The 11114-nt window shown below is 35.8% G+C and overlaps 1 pseudogene across 1 annotated transcript; it reads right to left on the bottom strand.

The window, feature by feature from the left end:
- Window positions 1-450: 450 nt before the first annotated feature.
- On the bottom strand, window positions 451-2734 carry LOC145625415 (cytochrome P450 736A117 pseudogene; annotated as a pseudogene). The gene is made up of 2 exons (XR_014110498.1): window positions 1826-2734; window positions 451-1080 (listed from the first exon to the last, which is right to left on the bottom strand). The product of XR_014110498.1 is annotated as a cytochrome P450 736A117 pseudogene (transcript).
- Between the last annotated feature and the right edge of the window lie 8380 nt (window positions 2735-11114).

The raw sequence follows: 11114 nt of genomic DNA, 5'->3' as shown, positions 1-11114 counted from the left end.
GGGGGTATGTATAGACTGTGTGAACTTAAGGGGGTAAATGGTATTCAGCACCAATTAATTCACAGCCTAAAGTCTGCTGGGAAATGATTGTCTGACCCTTATCATTATCAGTCAACAGTCGACTGCTTTTCCCTTGTGCTAGCAGCCTTTTTTTTTTTTTTTTTTTTTTTTTTTCCCTTTTTTCTTTTCTAATTTGTTTTTGAAAATTTAACATCTTCACAAGGTTCAATATTAGTCTTTAGTTTTACACAGAAATGACTTCAGTGAGCCTTCCCATCACACACTGGTGTCTGATAGGCTTATAGGCAGCATAGCTCATTCTTTTATAGTTATTAGTTTATTACTCCGTACTTCATTTAACAATAGTAACAAGACATGTGCTGATGTGAGATGCCTTCTATTATTATTTATACCGTGTCAAATGAATCTATTTGCTTTTCCACCAATTTATCATCCTAATTTCTCAGATTGCCAAGTATGAGAAGTTGCAACAGCAAAAAGAGGAACTTCCCTGTGGATTGTGAGTCCAGTACGTTGTTTCATATTCAAAGTCTCAATGTTTTCTTCCCTAGGCAAAGCCCAGTTGAACTTACTGAAGAGACTTGCTAGAATGAGCTCAATGTTGGCAATGGCATATAAGATCCCTGGACAGCCTCTCCTGCCGGACCCAAATGGAATTAGTTCATAGTCTTGCCCTTTGAAATCTATTGCAGAATTCAAGAACCTTTCTGGATGGAACTCCTCAGGATCTTCCCATGTTGCTGGATCGCGATGAATTGCCCAAGCATTGGTTATGACTCTTGTCCCAGCAGCAATGTCATAGCCATTAATTTTGACATCTTGAGTTGATTCACGAGGCACCAGCAATGGAATTGGTGGATGTAGTCGAAGTGTCTCCTTGATCACTGCCTTCAAGTACTGCATTTTTCCCAGATCTTCTTCAGATACATCTGCGTGTTCCCTGGTAATATCTCTCACTTCTTCTTGCAGTTTTTTCATAACTGTAGGATGCCTCAGAAGCTCTGTCATTGCCCATTCTAAGACAGTATATGTTGTATCAGTTCCACCAGCAAACATGTCCTGCATTAAATAGAATAAATATACAGTAATCAAGTCCAAAGATGTCTATTCATATGATTGATGGTTATGTACAGCCAATTAACTTGGCATCTTCTGGATTTGATATGACAGTTTGTCAAAACCTTCTAGCTGTAGGAAGTGTTGATGCTTTCAAATTTTATTAAATATATTTAAGTGGATTTTTTTTTTTTTTTTTTTTTTTTTTTTTTTTTTTTTTTGACAAAGGTTTAAGTGGAAGTTGGTGGACTGCAAAACTTGATTTTATGTGCTGAATCTTGATCATTGAACCATAATATGAGACACGGTAAGAAACTAGGTCTATTGTGAGGTTTGACTTAGCTATTAAAGCTGTGTAACCTTTGGATTGAAAACATTTTTGTTGACTCTTTCCATCTAGAAATTCTATACGAAGTCTACTATGAACTGCCTGGACGATAAGATTAAGAACGAAATTCTCTATTACCAGGGAGCTGTGTATATGTTTAAGTTTTCATGCTTAATTAAAATTAGTTTACTGAATTGCAGATGATGAAATTAGTAAATTTTGAGGATTTGTTTGTTTGTGCATGGCCAAAATTGTCTGGTTGTTTTCTAGATTAATGCAAGTATTGTGTTGTGCTATTTGATATGTTGCTATAATCTAAGAGTAGGTAATGTTTCATATTTGTTTGAAAGCTCACCGAAGCAAATTTGGATATCAGTATTCAGTAGACAGATTCAGTAGTTAGGGACAAGGAAGACATACCAATATGAGAGCTTTGATGCTGTCTTTATTGATAGGAAAACCAGCTGTGTTGTCCATTTGAACCTGGAGTAGAACGTCCACAAAATCTTTCACCCTTTCTTTGTCACTTGCTGCACCATTTCTTTCCTTGTCTTGTCGATCCATATGCTCTTCAACTATAAACTCAAGAAACTCATCGAACTCTATGGCAAGTTTGTTCACCTTACTGTGCAACCCATTCAGTTGATCAATCCAAGCCAGCCAGGGTATAAAATTACTCACTGTAAATGTACCTAGAAGCTTCACAAACTCTTTCAACAATTCCTTGAACTTGGCACCATCTTCCTCTCCACTGTATTTTCTCCCGAAGGCCACCCTGCATATCACGTCATTTGTAAATGTCATAAATATTTCACTCAAATTCACAGCTGATGTTGACTTTTTGATCTTTTCTATTGTTAGGGCAACTTCTTCTGCTCTCACATTCTGGAAGGATCGAACTCTTTTGTTACTCAAAAGCTGGAGCACGCATATACTTTTCATCTGTCTCCAGTATTCTCCATAAGGAGCTCCAGCCACATTTTGTCTGTTATATATTAGCCTTTTGCTGATTATTGACTGAGGTCTGTTAGAGAATTTGATGTCATTTATTTTTATGATTTCTCGAGCAGCATTTGCAGATGATACAACAAGAGTTGGCTTGCTTCCAAGGTGAAGCAACATAAGCTCGCCATATTGCCGAGACAGGGATTGAAGTGTACAGTGAGGATACATGCCGAGTTGGTGAAGGTTCCCCAGTATTGGCAGCTTTGGGGGAGATGGGGGTAAGTTTCTTCTTTTGGATGCATTGAAACCGAGCCATTTATAGAGGAAGAATAAAGATGTGAAAAAGAGAAGGATTAATAATGGGTGAAAAAATAGCAAGCCCATTTGTTCCTTTATCATGCTGACATTCATTGGAAATCAAAACATGTTACGGATTGATCTCGTCTTCAATGTACCTAGAAGACTGAAGTAGGAGTTGTCTATCACTCGCAGACTCGCATTATTATGCCAAAGCAATATGAAGGCATAGGGAGGAGAAGACTTTAATTTTGAGGTTGATGAAGAATGAAATGTAGGGATATTGCAGAACTTTAGTTAGCTGAAGAATATGAAACTTCTGCTAAACTCTGATATTCCTGCTGTCCTGCATGGTATTGGTATGCATAGTTTCACTACAGGTTTGAAACATGTGCCTCAAACTTTCCAACAATGGTAGACATTGCTTGTTCCACTTTTGGTAAGATTTATTTGCTTGCTTCTTCTTTCTTTGTATCCCATGTTTTATAGAGCTAGTCCACAGGTGATTAACTTTGACATCGTGCCATTACACACCGCCTTTTGAATTCAAAGTACAGCATATTGTAGTGACCTTATTCTTTTTTCCTTCAAATTGCTATAAATTATCTACTGTACTCTTAATGAAAACCAAGTTGTGTATCATTTCCTGGCCGTACCTATTATTTTTAATTCATAAGCTTCAAAGATATGTATTTGCACAATATAATAGAGTGATAATCCTAGGATAATGGTCAGACTCAGATTTGGTCTTAGTTAAATTATTATTATCTGTCACCATTTTTCCTGAGTTGCTAGTTTCTTTTGATTTTTATTACAAGATCCATTGGATCATAGAGCCACTACTGCAGGGTCCCTATCTCTATATGAATGTATCTAAAACCGCCTTTCGAACCGGGTTGGTAGCGATCATGAAGTGTTCAATGTCTATCAAATTATATACTCCCACTTGCTTGCATAGGATTGAATTTGATTAGTAGACTTATTCTCTTTGTTGTGCTAAGGATTTGCCTTCCGTTGCCGTGTATTTGTTATATTAGCGTTTAATTGTGTCAATATCCATGAACATTACCACTACCTAATACCCGCTCTTTCGCCATTGTTTATTGATTCTTTCAGATTTGAGTTTATAACCAAATTTGAATGCGTCACTAATGTGTTTTGATGTTTGTCTTATCATGATTATGATTGTGATTAAGCTCTTTAGGACTATTGATGTGTTCGGTAACTAGCTTATTTGAGCAAAATTAGTTTATTTGACCAATATTAGCTTATTGACTATTATATACTCCCTCCGTTTTTAAATACTTGCTTCACTTTTCTTTTTCGGTCGTTTTTAAATACTTGCTCCATTTCCTTATTTGGAAAACTTTTACAATATTTAATTAATTTCTTTCACCTAGTGGGCCCAACATATATTCCCTCTCCTCCAATTCTCTCCACTACTTTTGCCCTTTATATATTTTTATTCTTCCACCAAACTCACTACCTTCTTATTTTATTACTTTCTCCAATTTCTCTTAAAACTCCGCGCATGTAAAAATGAAGCAAGTATTTTAAAACGGAGGGAGTACGTCGTAAGTTAATTCAAGGTGTTTGATGTGAAACTTATTTAAAGAGCTTATTCCACTAAATAAACTTTTTTTCAATTAGCTTAATTCAATTCTTATGGTAAAATGACAGTTATGCTCCCATTAATTTCTTTTCAAATGAGCCAAGTAGTATATAGAGTTTTAGCTTTTACCAATTCTCACTTCTTCCTTATTAAACAAGGGGTGTTAAATACTGCCAACAATATTTATCAAAATCGTCAGTATTTGATGTAAAGGGACAATAATACCCTTACTCTTTCTTTCTTTTTTTTTCCTCTCTTTGACCATCCACAACTACCAATCCACCATTGCTGTCACCAACTACCATACAACCATTGTTCAGAAAAACTATCGCACAACCACATTGGGTGGAGGTGAAGGGCAGTAGCAGCAACAATGAAGGGTAGCGGCGGCGCGACAATGTAGGGTAGCGGCGACATGGTTATGGCTTTGTGACAGTGAAGGGGTCAGCGAGTAAAAGGCAACGGCGGTCGGCGAATACAACGGTGAGGTATCCTATGGAACGATGGGGAAGGGGTTATTTTTTTTTTTATTTATTCCGGCATCATCAATCAGCAGTCAAAACCGGTGAACGTCACCGGTAACCGGCGTCCAAAATCGGTTACTGTGCAGGTTGACCGGTTTTGGCCTCCGATTGATCGCGGTTACCGGCGTCCAAAACTAGTCAACCAGCACAGTAACCGGTTTTGAACGCCGATTACCATGTCGATTGACCTGATTTGTGCGTCGGTTGTATTGGTCACCGGAAATTAATAAAAAACCACCTTCCTGCCGACGAGGGAAGGTGGTGAGTCATCTTTTGTTGACTACCTTTGTTGGGCGACATATAAAAAATAATCTGGTATCTCTTGGTGGCGTGGGCGTCGATGGTGGGTGGAGGTGGTCGTGGACTTGTGGTGGTGTGGGTGGTTGCTTTAATTTTGTGGTGGTTGATGGATGAGTTTGAGTCTTGATGGCTTAGGAGAGAAAGCCAAATGTGGACGAGTAAGGGTGATTTTGTCCGTTCATCTCTTTTGTTAGCGGTTTGATAAAAAACGGCGGTATTTAGCGATTTACTATTAAACTCCTTAGTCCATTCGCCCGTGTAGAAAAAAAGTTCCAAAACTTGATAAGTTAAATTGTCCGAAGTGTACATTGATAGTTATATCACAAAACTAATAAGGGGGCATGCACAAAATATTGTGCACAACACATATATACAAAAAATGATACAGTAATGCATAAGCGCACGTAACTCTTTAAATTGTCCATATTATTCATAGACTATCACATAATTAAACAAATGGTTATTACTTTGGTCTATAGATTTTACATATAAGGGTGAGAATCATAGTACTCGTATCATCGTCTAATTTTGGTGTTTAAAATATAATTATACGTTTATACTTAGTATGTTTATAGTTTAAAGTCATACCCCATAAGCATATCATATAATGACATAACTAGAGAACTAAGCAAGTGAGATTCTAATTTTCCCTCTATTTAGAAGGAAATTCTCCAATTCTAAAACAAATAAATATAACTTAAACCAATTTGACTTGACATAAAAAAATCTGATCCAAACAAGATAAATAAGCATGACTCAAATTTAAATAAATCTAACCAACTCTACCTAACCGAACCCGACCTAGTCACTAGAAGAATGGAGGCCAATTCACCAATATATTAACACAGTGCTTTTGTCCACATATCTCCTTAGAAGATGGGCCGTCAGCAGCACTAAATTCTACAATGCCCTGCAAAACATCAACACCAACACCATCAACCGTTAAGTTTGCTTTGATAATTAGGGAAGACTTTATTGGAACACAAACAAGAGATTTTGAAAGGGGCAACAATCCATCTTCATTAAGTTTGACCGGGTTATCTGAGTTGCTTTCAAAGAGAACACTCTGATAATATTTCTCATCGTAAACATTTGAGTAATCATGGTTGCTATACTGAGCCACAATACTCCCATATAACTTACTGGATGACAAGTCCAAAGTGTCATTAACATTAATCCTTTTGAGAAAAATGTTGAATCGAGCTTGTAATCCCTCGTAAATAACAGTGAAATGCACTGCAACATATCCATGATCCCCTCGAATAAAGGAGCATACACGCTTGTCAAACCATGACTCAAGATAGCGGGATGGCCATGCACATTGTCCTATAACTAGCACTGTCAAAACGGTTTGACAGTTCGGTTTCGGTTCGGTTTGAAATCGGTTCGGTATTTAATCGGGTCGGTTTGGAATTGGTTTAATTGTCTCACGGGTCGGTTTTGGTTCGGTTTAAATAGTTATCGGTTTGATTCGGTTTCGGTTTATTCTTAAGCGGTTTTAATTCGGTTCGGGTTGTAAACAGTCCGGGTAGTAAACGGTTCGGTGCAGACGGGTTGCGGTTTGTTAATGATGCGGTGTAAACGGTTTTTATCCCGGTTCAAACAGTTTCGGATTGGAAACGGTTTCGGGTTAGAAACAGTTCGGTTCTTTTTTGGTTCAGTTTATAACTGGTTCGGTTCTTTTTCGGTTCAGTTCTTTTTCGGTTCAGTTTATAATTGGTTCGGTTCTTCGATTGTTTAACCACTTTAATGTTATTCATATCGATTCCATTTCAAGTTTACTAAATTATAGTTGAATCTGAATTAAAACATAGCCTTATAGTATATTCATGTCACTAGCACACTCCCATCTTTATTTCATTATTACTCACAGAATCAATGTAATCATATGCTTAATAGTCTCTGTGAATTAATTTTATTTATTACGCCTTCAGCCAAGCCTTGGTACTTAATATTACAAGCTTTTTGTTCATTTGGTTTCATCACCTCAAATGTATACATGACTAGAGGCAGTAGTGTTGCTAATAGTTTGAGGCAGGGCCTGAGCGGCTGAGCCTGCTTATTTTGCTCTTGTTTGTGAACACTGATTATCCTTAAGACCTTAATGAATGATTTGCCTTGCTATTTTTAAAAAAATATTTTAAGATTTCTAATATTTAATCCATTTAATTATATCCCCGTAAAAAAAAAAAAAAAAAAAAAAAATCCATTTAATTATATAAAAAAGTTTGTAAACGGTTCGATTTAGAAACGGTTTGGTTCATAAACGGTTCGGTTTATAACCAGTTCGGTTTTTAAATGGTTCGGTGCAAACGGGTAGCAGTTTGCTAACGGTTCGGTGTAAGCGGTTTTTTTGCCAGTTTAAACGGTTTCGGGTTAAATACGGTTCGGTTCTTTTTCGGTTCGGTTTTCTTTCAGTTCGGTTTATATTCGGTTCGGTTTGTTAACGGGTTCGGTTCTTATACGGTTTAACATTATTCGGGTCGATTCGGTTTCGGGTTTACTAAAATACGGTTCGGGTCAGTTTTCGGTTTTAAAAAAATCGGTTTTTAATCGGTTCGCATTTGGGTCGGTCGGTTTCGGGCAGTTAAACGGTTTCGGTTTGAAATTTGACAGCACTACCTATAACGCGAAAATCAGTCTCAACATCTCTCATGTCAACATAAAAGCCAAAATCATCAAACGCCCACATTGCTTGGTCATCACAATATTTGACCTCGAGTTTATTGTCATTACAGATCTGAGGGGAGCTCTCATCTCTGTGAAAAAGAGGATAAAAAGGAAGTCTGATAGTGCCACAGATTTTAAAGGGAGGCTGCATATCATTTCTACCTATACCAAATGAAAACACCTCCAAAAGATGAATTGGTCTTGCAAGCCAGTAACTAGTTGGACTTTGTGGTAACTGTAAGAGATACACAGACATCAAAACTCATGTCACAAAAATAAACCAAACATCAGGTATAATAATCAATCATCAATATATTATACTTAATATATTATACTATAAGACAAGCAAATCAATGTAGAGCTGATAAATATCGCTATATGATTTGGTTATTGATTTTATACGATTTTAAAATAAAATTACATTAATATAAATATCTAATGAAATTTGTATGATAATATTCTTATTTTTATAACTGTTAATATAATCAAATTTTCCTAGAAAAAACGGGAAATTCTCTGTCTCTCATGGTGAGAAACGCAATTTGTTTCTCATGGGGCATTTTCGTGAATAAATCAATAACTTTTTCATTATTGTGGGCTCCACAGTTGAATAAAATTGTTGGTTTATTACGAAAATGCCATGTGAGAAACAAAATTTATTTATTTATTTATTTTTTTTTTCACCATGAGAAACTGGGGTATCCACAGAAAAAACAAGGCCAAAAAAAAAAAAAAAAAAGAAAATACAAGTTAATTATGATCATCAAGGCAAAAATGAAATATTTTATGGTAAAACGACTATTTGAATTAAAATGGCTACTTGATTTAGTAGTTTGACAGAAAAAATCATGTAAAGATGATTAACTCAACAGCACTCCAAAAGAAAAATTACCTTGTTTTCTGTCTTTTTGATTAGCTCTTCTGCTTCTGTCTCAGTGATTAGTTTCAGACCACTTCCTCTGTAACGTTGCTGATATGCATCACCCCAATTGACTCGTACTCGAATACGCCCATTTTCTCCTACTACATCCTTCTTATCCACTCCCCTTTCATGAGCAGAAAATCGTAAAACCCCCTCAGCTAGTTTGCTTCCATCACTGCTGTATGCGAAATTTACAAGAATATTGAGGGGGCAACTCTTCGAGTGAACTGGCACAACCACCACTGATCTTGATAGCTCAATAAAACTCCTAGACTTGACCGGTACACATTGATCACGCGACAAATTTAGAAGTATACTCGAATTATCTCCATCATTTGAGCCACTGCCAGGAAAACTGGTATGTGCAGCAACAGTCCCATAAACATCAGCAAATTCGTCCATGCCATTCCTATATTCAGAAGTATCATAAACAGCATAATCACCATAATAATCATCACGATTATAGTCTATCGTATCATAACCATCATATTTGCTGAAGAACACCACCTCCACAGTAGCTACCACAGCATAAGGGAAAGTGGCATAATGCAATGTCACAAAACCAACATTCTCCGCCCCGTGTTCCGTGTAGAAGCTATTCTTGTAATCTAAATTCAATTTCCCTTGAGCAATCACAACATCTGTCACATATTCATAGGGTACAATGACACGCCCATCTTTAGGTCCGGTTAAGGTCAAGAATTTGTTACGTGTATCAAGGTCGATTAACTCGGGGTTGTCGCTGATCGCGGTTGTAGATATCAAAAGCATGACCTAACCCATTAGTGACCCTAATGGTGCCATAGATTTGACATCCAAATGAATCGGAATCGGAATCGGAATCGAATGGCCAGACGCTAACGGAGAATACCTCAAGTAATGGTGTTGTTGTTAGACCAGAGTTAGGCTCATTATCACCCCACGCTTCATAAGTAGAGGAGCCCCTCTCTACATAATCCAAATCACTTATCTTAATCTCCTCCATACCTGTATGAATAACATCTAGGGTTTTAATATTTTTAATAGCATGTAAAAATACCAAATTTGATTCAATTATCATGTAAGGCTAAAAAAATCACGTAATTTTAGGGATATTAGATTCAATCATCAAATTAAGCTCATAAATTTGTTTTCTAGCAACATCACTGGTTATAATCATATGGAGTAGTAACTAGAATCAATAATTAAGATTTTCAACCCTAAACTTATTATAATTAAATAAAATTAGATCAAAGATAAACCTAGATTGTGAAACAACAACTAACTTCAAAAGCTTGTGGTATAGAATATATATACAGACCGCTCAGAAACTCGGGCTTCATCGGACTGCTGCTGTGCTGCGTTCTTATTCTTTGTTCGTCTTTTATTTGTGTGTTTTCGGGATTGTTTATTTATAAGGGGACATGAAAATCTAGTTATTCCAAAAGTAATACTCCCTCCGTCCCTAAAATTTGATTTTGCGGTTATTGAGAAAGTTAAATGAAAAAAATTAAAATATATTGGAAAGATAAATTTATACGGGTTTGTTAAAAAGTAGAGTGATAAAGTATTAAAAATACATTAAAAAAACAAAATTATATGGAGAAACTAATTTTGCACAAATGTTGTTGTAAATTGGTGGGTATTTTAATGCAAATGAGTTGATCATTTTAGGATTAAAATTAGGCCAAAAGGGTCAAAGTGTTGGGAACGGGGGAGTAAAATACAAAATTAATTTACTAGTGATCCCAAATTTATTACTCCCTCCGTTCCCTAATATAAAATCTTTTTGGTTTTTACGCGGAAATTAAGAATGTTGTAAATTCTAAAATTAATAATTTAATGTACATATGTGCTTGTGGGGTTAAAGAGAGATAGAAAAAATAAATAGTTGGGAGTAACTAAAGAGAGAGAGAAATAGGATGGAAATTTGTTTTTTTTTTTTTTTTTTTTTTTGTTTTTTTTTTTTTTTTTATGGGAATTTGATGTTAAAAGTACAAATAAGAGTAAAGATAAAAAAAAAAAATGACAACTCATAATAAAGAAAGTAATAATGTTAAAAAAAAAAAAAAAAATACATGTAGAAAAAAGACATTATATTTTGATTCACCAAAAAAGAAGACGAAACTTTGTATTAGGATATGAAAAATTGAAAAGTAGTACTAAAGAAAATAACCATTGTTTACAACATGAAAAATAGGCAAGTGATGAAAAATGGTGTAGTTGGTCTAGAAAGATTCAATCAGCAAAATTGAACTGAATTTTGCATAATACTTACGTGGTGATTTCATGACAATTTGCTGTCAATGGGGGTTAGTTGGATGAAGTTTGCTTACCTACAATTCTATGCATTCTCTCTCTTCTTTGTGCTCAATTGCGCGCACCCTGGAAGATTCATGGTATTACGAGGTTTGTTTTTCAGTTTTTGTGCATACCAACTGTTTGATAAAATGCCTCACT

The sequence above is a fragment of the Chenopodium album genome, chromosome 3 (assembly GCF_948465745.1).
Source record: "Chenopodium album chromosome 3, dcCheAlbu1.1, whole genome shotgun sequence".
Classification (NCBI taxonomy): Eukaryota; Viridiplantae; Streptophyta; class Magnoliopsida; order Caryophyllales; family Amaranthaceae; genus Chenopodium; species Chenopodium album.
This window is presented reverse-complemented; position numbering and strand designations above follow the sequence as displayed.